Consider the following 11405-nt stretch of genomic DNA (forward strand, 5'->3'; position numbering starts at 1 on the left):
TCCAGATCCATTATTCCTTCTCGACCCAAAACCTCAGCCCACCGTTCTTTTCCTTTCACCGCCTCCGCAGTCATTTGGTACGCACCCTAAATTATTCTGGGATTATGGACTAATTTATTATAGGAGAAAAGACAAAAATAACACCTAAAACTAAAATAATACCACAAAAATAACACCCATAATTAAATACCCAGTAAATAGCCACCCACATAACCTTAACTCAGTCAACCTCTTTTCCCGATAAAAAAAGATAGTAAAACACTACCATGAGCAACATACATCAATATAGGAATATATCTATACTACAAAGATCTTAGAAGCTTTGATCACGCGATCAAAAGATTTCATAGGATATCATGGGATTAAAGTGACGATTATCACATAAAGAAAAATAAGAGACGACTCATACTCCTGCCATTCATCTTGTGAAGTTTCCTCCAGATATCTCAAATATGCAAACAATTATCTTAAAATTCAACCTAGACTTTTTTGGCTCTTTTTTAGTTCTTTTTAAATAATTGAATAATTGCCTCTTTTTTTTTTCAGATTAATTTGCATTCACCAACATTAGTAAAATAACATACTATTTGTTTTGTTTAGTTTTACTTATTTATACAATAAAATACAATACCATATACTTTTAATATAATGCAATTGTTAAAGATATATATTTATACATAATAATGATACAGTTTCTATACATATACATATTATATATAATAATTATAGCATTTTTATACACATTCTATATAATTTTTAGGGAAAAGGCTCAAATATGCCACTGAACTATCAGAAATGACTCATTTATGCCATCCGTTAAAATTTGCGCTCATTCATGCCATCGCCGTTATAAAACCAGTCCATCCATGCCATTACCTTTTAACGACGGTTTTCCCAAAAAACTGCTTTGCCACGTGGCCTCTTATTAGAAGTCCACTTCATCTTTTAAATTTTTTTAATTTTTTTTTTAAGTTTTGATCCATTAAGAAGAATTCACCCACACCCACTTTAATATTACTCTTAATTTTGACCCTAGTTTTAAACATATATATAATCATTTAGTCTCCGAACATGAAATTTACACACTTGAATACTATGTTTAAAATAATATAGGTTAGAATAATTAATAATTTTAAATGAAAAATGAATAAATTGTGATTAAAAAATAATTTATTTTGACTCTTGAAATCCGAACATCATCACATAATTTAGGACGAAGAGAATACCACATACATGAAGGACCACAACTTTTAATTAGGAAGAATGCCTAAAACTTTCTTCTAAATTTGAATTATAAGTTGTATAATTGAATTATTGATAGTCTTAATTATTTCGTAGACTTGGTTATTTGCTAGCCTTTATACTCTTTAACGTGGACGAGACGTAGAGCGTAATTTATTTTTAGGCGTGTTAGAGTTTAAAAAAAATATAAAATAAATAAAAGACCACTATCCAGGTACGTAGGGTGTTTGGTACCTACTCACGCAGACACTATTTATGTGTATATCAATGGATCTTTAATGTGTCTATTAAAGAATCCACCCACACAGAAAAAAGTTATGCTCTACATCTCCTCCACGTTAAAGAGTATAAAGGCTACCAAATAACCAAATTCACGAAATAATTAAGCCTACCAATAATTCAATTATAAAACTTATAATCCAAATTTAGAAGGGACATTTAGGTATTCTTCCTAATTAAAAGTTGTGGTCCTTCATTTATGTGGTATTCTCTTCGTCCTAAATTATGTGATGATGTTCGGATTTTGAGAGTCAAAACAAATTAATTTTTAATCACAATTTATTCATTTGTCATTTTAAATTATTAATTATTCTAACCTATATTATTTTAAACGTATTATTCAAGTGTGTAAATTTTATGTTTGAAGACTAAATGATTATATATGTGTTTAAATATAGAGTCAAAATTAAGAGTAATATTAAAGTGAGTTAAGGTGATAGGTTGGGTGTGGGTGAATTCTTCTTAATGGATCAAAACTAAAAAAAAAAAATTAAAAACTTAAAAAAAATGATGTGAACCTCTAATAAGAGGTCACGTGGCAAAGTAGTTTTTTAGAAAATCACCATTAAAAAGTAATGGCATGGATGGATCAGTTTTATGACGGCGATGAGATGAATGAGCCCAACTTTTAACGGATGACATAAATGAGTCATTTCTGATAGTTCAGTGGCATATTTGAACCTTTTTCCTAATTTTTAACTATAATTATTATTTAGATACATATTTTATATGACTCTATATAGTTTCTACATGCATTCTAAAAGTGTATCAATATAGTATAAGAGAGTGTCAATTGAGTATATGGACACTACAAGTGTATAAATATAGTATAAAAATGTATTAATGTGGTATAAAAGAATATCAATTGGGTATAAGGACTTCATGTGTTTGCATAGAAGTTCTTTTTCTCTTTTTTAAAAAGTGTATCAATATAGTATAAAAGTGTATCAATTGAGTGTAAAGACTGCATTTGCCCAATTGGGTCAAATGGCTAAAAAAATGAATTACTTTAACCGACTGGCTACAGCATGTCCACCTTTTTAATTATGGGCCATTTTTTTTTAAATGACCATCCCATGTCCTTTTCCCCTTATTATATCATATTAGAGTTGGTATAATATAATCCCTTAGTAGATGGGATAAGAGGTTATATTCTAATCTAAGCCTAAATTTGGTATTAGAATCATACCATATTTGGTTAAGTATAAAATTACTATCAACCAAACATGCTATAAATTTAATACCAAAACATCTCACCTTATACTGCTTACTAGGCGGCCCCATGTGTTTAATTATTTTTAGGGTTTAGGTTTTATTTATTTTGTCTACTTGTGTTCGTGATCTCTCTGCAGAATCCAATGTCTATCAAAGTACCAAAGAGAAAGCATTTCCAAATTGAAAATAATGGATTTTCTCAATCAAACCAAATGGAGAAGCACACATGCCCGAACATTATTCACATTCATGAGGAAATAGTTGTGGAAATCCTCAACAGGTTACCCGTGCGGTCTCTTCTGCGGTTCAAGTGTGTTTCAAAAAATTAGGACGTAGTAATATCAGATCCTTACTTTAAGATGAAGCATCGTAGTAGTCCTGACTCAAAGCTTCTTATTCGCCAATGGTACACTACTCAACGGGGTATGTTAAAGTTTAAGTTCTATTCTTCTTCTTTATCGACTTATGAGGATGTACAACAACTCGATTCCCCTTTAACCTACTACGTGGATTATTATTATATATTTGCTTCTTTCGATGGGTTGGTTCTTCTTATGGCTGATACACGAATTTTATTATGGAACCCCTCCACAAGAGAATCCGCACCACTTCCCCATGCAGACTTTAACGAACTACATTCTTCTTTTGGATTGGGATATGACGCTACTAGTGATGGCTATAAGATCCTTAAGTTGAAGATCTTAAAAAACTCCAAAACAATCGATTGAAATTCTTACGCTAAAAAGTGGTTCTTGGAGAAAAATTAGTTACTATCCAACTATCATTTGCCCTAGCACAGGATGTACACTGGAGATTTATCCTTACCGAGATAATATTCCTTGTGATCTATGGTATGTGTCCATGGAGTATTTCATTGGCTTGGTGAATTATTTCTCCGAAGAAAGCACTATGTTGTTTCATCTGATATTTCAAATGAGGTGTTTGGATTTGTACCTTTGCTAGAGGATATGTGTTATTTTCCTTCTACGGGTACTAGAATCTGTATTAATACAACAACAACTTCATAACAAGTTCATGTATGAACAAGAACAGTTTTGAAGTTCTTTAACGCCTTCAACACAAGATTATTACTAATCTATCCAAGAAGTGTGTTAGATATCAGAAAATAGATGAAACAAAATTTTAGACCAAGTCTTCCTAGTTCACGGAGTGTCCTTAAGGAATAATTCCCCTCACTGTACCCGAGGTTATGAAATTTTCCTCCCAGGATAAAATAGCCTTCAATCCAATTATAGCGGTACCTCAAATAATTGGATTCCACGAACGCACCCAACGATTTGAATAATCACATAGAATATTTTTAAGAGAAGAAGAGTTTTTTATTCTGAAAATTTTTGTATATCAAACTTGTGGATCAAAGCAGGTTTATATAACCATAACATGCCTCTTCTGAAAAGTGGCAATGGTTCACTTTACAGGTGTGCCTTTTCTGAAGATTCATGTCTGTTCATCCAAAGACTATGTCTTTCAGAACATACATACCATTTCACGTGAAATAGTGTGTCATTTCATTGAAGGGTTGCATCCCTTTCGAACCAGTACTTCGTTTCTGCATGGCATTTCAAAACAATGCAAAAGTTCACTACATGCATGTATAAATAGAGTATCAAACACTGTTTTGGACTGAATTTCTTTAATTCTATCAAATAAACTTTGTCCAAAAAGATAGATCTCATTGATCGATCATTTGACAAATCCAAATTCAAATCCAAATCTGAAGTCGATGCTGAAGCCGAGCCGAGCGAGCGACGACGACGGTGCGAGGCATCTCTTATTTCTTGCCTCACTTAGCATGTGGAAATGTGTTTCATAATATAAACACTTTAAAGCTTCTTTCTCACACCAATGTAGGAGAATTTTAGTAAGTTTTCCTATTTTGAGCACATTTTCCATTTTGGTGTAAACTCAATTTTCTCTTCCACTTAATTCCCTCCATTTTCCATTCAAAACACACATAAAATCTAACAATCCCCTATATGAATGGGGAATGGCTATTTTTTGAAAAACTTTATGGACAAGTATTGATCATCAAGCAAAGACTGATTGCATCTGGATAAGTGGATTTCCCTTTGAACTTTTCGTAGTGAACATGCATCGGACGCACTCGGTCAATCGGTAGTTTTGATATCTTTGAACCGTCGAGCTTTAATGTACACCTAGATAATATATGTCACACAACCAGCCTTTTACCATTTATGATTCTCACGGTTTTGTTCTTTTCAGCCATGAACACGTCTCGGTTTCATGAGAGCTTAGAGAATAGACCTTTACTAACATTCTCCTTGAAGCGGCTTCCACTTCGCCCTCACATTGGTGATTTCTAAAAGTTCAATCCTATAGATTAAACTATTTGGTCAAAGCTGCTAAATTTAGATAATCATTAAAAGACTTTTCACCTTAAGTTTTATCCTAGTTTACGATACATTGTCTATATCATGAGAATGGGTTGGGTAATTAACAATGTTGAACCTGTCAGACACAACTTTGTTTGATCTCCTTGAACCTAGCTCTTGGGATCTCCAGTCTACTAGGTAGAGTTACCACCATGCTGAATTGTCCTAGGCCTTAAACCCATTCACTTGGAAGTCCTTTCCACTCCTTCTCTAGATAGGCCATTTGTAAGTGGATCCGACATATTATCTTTTGACTTTACATAGTCAACAGTGATAATTCCACTAGATAGAAGTTCTCTAATGGTATTATGTCTCCATCCTATGTGACGAGATTTACCGTTGTATATTATGCTCCCTGCCCTACCTATTGTCGCTTGGCTATCACAGTGTATACATACTGGTGCCACTGGCTTGGGCCAATAAGGAAAATCTTTCAAGAAATTTTAGAGCTATTCTGCTTCTTCACCGGCTTTATCCAATGCAATAAATTTAGATTTCATTGTAGAGCGAGCAATACATGTCTGTTTGGATGACTTCTAAGAGACTGCTCCTCCACCGATAGTAAATACATATCCACTTGTGGATTTTACTTCGTTTGATCCAGTGATCCAATTTGCATCACTATATCCTTCAAGTACCGCAGGATATTTATTATAATGCAAGGCATAGTCTTGAGTGTATTTAAGATACTCCAAAACTCTTTTCATTGCCATCGAATGATTTTTGTTGGGATTACTCGTGTACCGACCCAATTTACTAATAGCGCATGCTATTTCTAGTCGTGTACAATTCATTATATATATTAAACATCCTAATACTCTTGCGTACTCCAATTGTGAGTCACTTTCACCTTTATTCTTTTGAAGTGCAAAGCTCACATCCAATGGAGTCTTGGCAATAACAAATCCCATAAACTTGAATTTGTCAAGTACCTTTTTGATATAATGAGACTGTGACAATGTCAACCCTTGTGGAGTTCTATGGATTCTTATCCCTAAGATCACATCCGTAACTCCAAGGTCTTTCATATCGAACTTGCTTTCGAGCATTCATTTCATTGCATTTATGTCTAAAATATCTCTACTGATGATCAACATATCATCCACATATAAAAAAATAATGACTTGGTGATTCAGAGTATCTTTAATATAAACACATTTATCACATTTATTTATCTTGAACCCGTTTGCCAACATGGTTTCGTCAAACTTCACATGCCATTGTTTAGGTGCTTGCTTTAGTCCATACAATGACTTAATAAGTTTACACACCTTATTTTTTTTTCCTAGAACCACAAAACCCTCAGGTTGTTCCATGTATATTTCTTCCTCCAATTCTCCATTTAGGAAAGCGGTTTTCACATCCATTTGATGGATTTCAAGGCCATATACCGCAGCCAAGGCAGTTAACATTTGAATCAATGTTATCCTTGTTACTGGCAAGTATGTATCGAAGTAATCAAGGCCTTCTTTTTGTTTGAAGTCTTTTACTACAAGTCTTGTCATGTATTTGTCAATAGTACCATCCGCTTTCATCTTCCTTTTGAAGATCTATTTAGAACCTAAAGGTTTATTTCCGGGAGGAAGATCAATTAATTTCCATGTATGGTTGCTTGAGATTGAATCAATCTCAGTATTTCCTGCCTTTTTCCAAAAGGATGGGTCCGAAAACAACATCGCTTCTTCAAATATTTTAGGCTCATTTTCTAAGAGAAATGTTACAAAATCCGATCCAAATGAAGTAGACGTTCTTTGATGTGTACTATGTCTTGGATTTTCTTCATTATGTATATTCTCACTTGATTCATGTCGAGGCCGTTTAAATCCCCCACTAGAATGTTCATGTCTAGTTTTATATGGATAAATATTTTCAAAAAACTCAGCATTGTCTGATCCCATTACCGTATTTTCATTAATATCCGGATGTTCGGACTTATGAACCAAAAATCGACATGCTTTACTACTTTTAGCATATCCTATGAACACTCAGTCCACCGTCTTAGGTCCTATCTTAACCCTTTTAGGCATAGAAATTTGGACCTTTGCTAAACACCCCCACACTTTGAAAAATTTCAAGTTGGGTTTCCTTCCTTTCCATTTTTCATAAGGAATTGATTGTGTCTTACTATGGGGAACTCTGTTGAGTATACGATTGGCTGTAAGGATAGCCTCCTCCCATAAGTTTTGCGGTAAACCGGAACTTATAAGCAAGGCATTTATCATTTTCTTCAAAGTTCAATTTTTCCTTTCCATAATTTTATTAGATTGATGTGAATATGGGGTCGTAGTTTGATGGACAATTCCATTCTCTACACATATTTCAGCGAAAGGAGATTCATATTCTCCGCTCCTATCACTTCTTATCAGTTTTATCTTTTTATCTAACTGATTTTCAACTTCAATTTTATATTTCCTAAATGCATCTATTGCTTTATCCTTACTATTTAGCAAATAGACATAACAATATTTAGTGCAATCGTCAATAAAAGTTATGAAATACTTTTTCCCATCACATGATGGTGTTGAGTTCATATCACAAATGTCAGTGTGTACTAAGTCTAAAGGATTGGAAGTCCTTTCAACGGACTTATAAGGATGCTTTGCATACTTTGATTCCACACACGTTTGACACTTTGATTTATTGCACTCAAAGTTTGGCAAAACTTCTAAGTTAATCAGTTTTCATAACATTTTGTAATTAACATGGCATAATCGTTCATGTCATAAATCATAAGACTCAAGCAAATAAGAAGAATTTGAACTTTTATTTATTTCAACATTCATTACATTCATCTTATAAAGGCCCTCGGTGAGATAGCCTTTTCCTACATACATTTCTCCTTTGCTAATTACAATTTTTCTAGAAACGGTTACACATTTGAATCCGTTCTTGTCTAGAAGTGAAACAGAAATTAAATTCATACATAACTCCAGAACATACAAGACATTGTTAAGTGTCAAGACATTTCCTGAAGTCATTTTCAAGCATATTATTCATGTTCCTTCTACCTTAGCAGTAGCGGAGTTAGCCATGTAGATCATTTCTTATACTTGAGCCAGAACAAATGATGAAAACAACTTTTTTTTGGAACATACATGGCGGGTGGCATCAGAATTCATCCACCATTCGCGAGGATTCCCCACCAAGTTGCATTCTGAGAACATAGCACACAGATCATCGCATTCTTTGTTGGATTCAATCATATTTGCTTGATCCTTTTTATTGCCTTTTTTTGCGGCACAACTATCCGTGGACTTGTGGCCAATCTTGCCACAATTGAAGCATTTTCCCTTGAATTTCTTCTTGGGTTGATTGCTTCCTTGTTCAACTTTCTTCCTTTTCTTAAAATGTTATGGTCATCTTCCACAATATGTGCTCTATTAATTGCAAAATTTCCTTTTAACCTTCTCTCGATAGCTTTATTATTCTCCTCAATACGCAGTAGGACAATAAGATCTTTGATAGTCATCTCCTTGCGTTTATACTTCAAGTAGTTTTTGAAGTCTTTCCACATTAGTGGTAGCTTCTCAATTATCGCTGCTACTTGGAAAGCATCATTCACAATCAAACCTACAAAATCAAACCTACAAAATAGCTTATGTGAGTATTAAGAATTTTTTTCAAGTTGTTCAACTAAGGTATTTTTCAAAGATATACCTTCCGCTAGGAGATAGTGGATGATTACTTGCAATTCCTGCACTTGAGAGACAACCGATTTGCTATCTATCATTTTAAAGTCCAAGAACCTTGCAACAAAGAATTTCTTAATTCCCGCATCCTCTGTCTTGTATTTTTATTCTAGTGCCCCCCACAATTCCTTCGATGTCTTAGTTTCACTGCAAACATTGTAGAGGTCATCTTGGAGACCACTCAATATATAATTCCTGCAAAAGAAGTCCGAGTGCTTCAAAGCTTCTACAATCATGAAATGCTCTTTGTCTGAGGTTCCCTCGGGCACCTCAGGAGCATCCTCACTAGTGAACTTTTGAAGGCATAGTGTTGTGAGGTAGAAGAACATCTTCTGCTGCATCGCTTAAAGTCAATACCCGTAAATTTTTTGGGCTTCTCCGCAGGTGCCATTGGTTGCGGAGCATTTGCTCGACTTGTTGAGGCAATATTAGTTACCCCCACAATCGTAGCCGTATCTTGCATTTGACTTTCGTTAGTCATTTTTTCTGTCACCACAAGACAATAATATTTAGTATTTTCAGAATACTACTTATAAAGTTAAGCAACTTTAAATTCTTCTTCTTGTTTCTTGTTAACAATGAAGTTTTTATGACTTTCAATTGTCAACCGAGTGAATTTTAAACTTATGATGAAGATTTTACGTCTTCTAATCACTAATTAAATTCAAATGGAGTAGAAAGCTTAAAGCTTTAATCTCCAAAAACAAGTAATACAGATTTTGAAACAGTAAAAATTATTCCTTAAGATTGTTATTTTCCTTCTACGGGTACTAGAATCTGTATTAATACAACAACAACTTCATAACAAGTTCATACATAAACAAGAACAGCTTTGAAGTTTTTTAACACCTTCAACACAAGATTATTACTAATCTATCCAAGAAGTGTGTTAGATCTCAGAAAATAGATGAAACAAAAATTTTAGACCAAGTCCCTCGAGTTCACGGAGTGTCCTTAAGGAATAATTCCCCTCACTGTACCCGAGGTTATGGAATTTTTCTCCCAGAATAAAATGGCCTTCAATCAAATTATAGTTGTACCTCAAATAATTGGATTCCACGAACACACTCAACGATTTGAATAATCACACAGAATATTTTTAAGAGAAGAAGAGTTTTTTATTCTGAAAATTTTCGTATATCAAACTTGTAGATCAAAGAAGGTTTATATAGCCATAACATGCCTCTTCTGAAAAGTGGCAATGGTTCACTTTAGAGGTGTGCCTTTTCTGAAAATTCATGTCTCATACCATTTCACGTGAAATAGTGTGGCATTTCATTAAAGGGTTGCATCCCTTTCGAAACAACATTTCGTTTCTGCACGGCATTTCAAAACAATGCACCAGTTCAAAAAATAGTGCATCAGTTCACTGCATGCATGTATAAATGGAGTATCAAACACTGTTTCTTTGTCTAAAAAGATAGATCTCATCGATCGATCAAATCCGAAGCCGAGCCGAGCGAGAGACGACGACGGCGCGAGGCATCTCTTATTTCTTGCCTCACTTAGCATGTGGAAATGTGTTTCACAATATAAACACTTTAAAGCTTCTTTGTCCCACCAATGTGGGAGAATTTTAGTAAGCTTTCCTATTTTGAGCACACTTTCCATTTTGGTGTAAACTCAATTTTCTCTTCCACTTAATTTCCTCTATTTTTCATTCAAAACACACACATAGAACCCAACAATATGTTCGTAGGGGTTCGTGGCCTGCCTGATAATGATATTGATATTGGTCTTTCATTATTGGATGGAATGTTGTGTTTTCATATTACTACTGAAGATGATTCGTTGGGCACGTTTAAGTTATGGCCGATGAAAGACTATGGCGTCAAGGAATCTTGGATCGTATTGTTTACCATACAAGTCGATGGTCTTGCTATAGCCAAACCTAAATATAGGTTTCCGGATGGCGATGTGCTATTATATTCACCGGGGGAATTACCACATCGAGGTTTAAAACCCTGGACCTTCACATTTCAGACATCCAAAGGAAAATTTGGATTTTGGCCTCGTGGGTCCATTGAGAAAGGAATCGTTTATAAAGAAATCTTGATTTCTCCAAAATTAGTTATGTAATGTTTGCTTGAGTTGAGTATCTATCAGAAACAAGCTCTCCGAGACCTGCACAAGATGGGGATAAGGTTTCTATTACTCTGGGCATGTTAATGTTGCGCATACAAACACTTTGTTTTCTTTTGTTTTTTTAATATTTATTTCCAGAGATAATGTTTGAACTTCTTGTTCTAACAAGTATAATGATTTCTCCATATTTAATTTTTTATATTTGCTTGTGTATGTAAGCAGCTTTTTACTGTGCAGATGTCTATTGCTTGCAAAATTTTTGTTTCCAAATGTGTTGACTAAAGGTGACTGATAATCCCCTCTTTTTAACCTAAATCAAATATCATTTCATGGGCTATATATATTTGTTACTCCTTCATTCCAATTTAAGTGTGTTACTTTTTTTTAATCTGTTTCAAAACAAGAGTCTGTTTGTATATTTAGAATATTTTTAATTTCGATATTCTACATGGTAAGTTTAAGACTTCAAAATTGTAAACTT

Source organism: Capsicum annuum, chromosome 7 (assembly GCF_002878395.1).
Source record: "Capsicum annuum cultivar UCD-10X-F1 chromosome 7, UCD10Xv1.1, whole genome shotgun sequence".
NCBI lineage: Eukaryota > Viridiplantae > Streptophyta > Magnoliopsida > Solanales > Solanaceae > Capsicum > Capsicum annuum.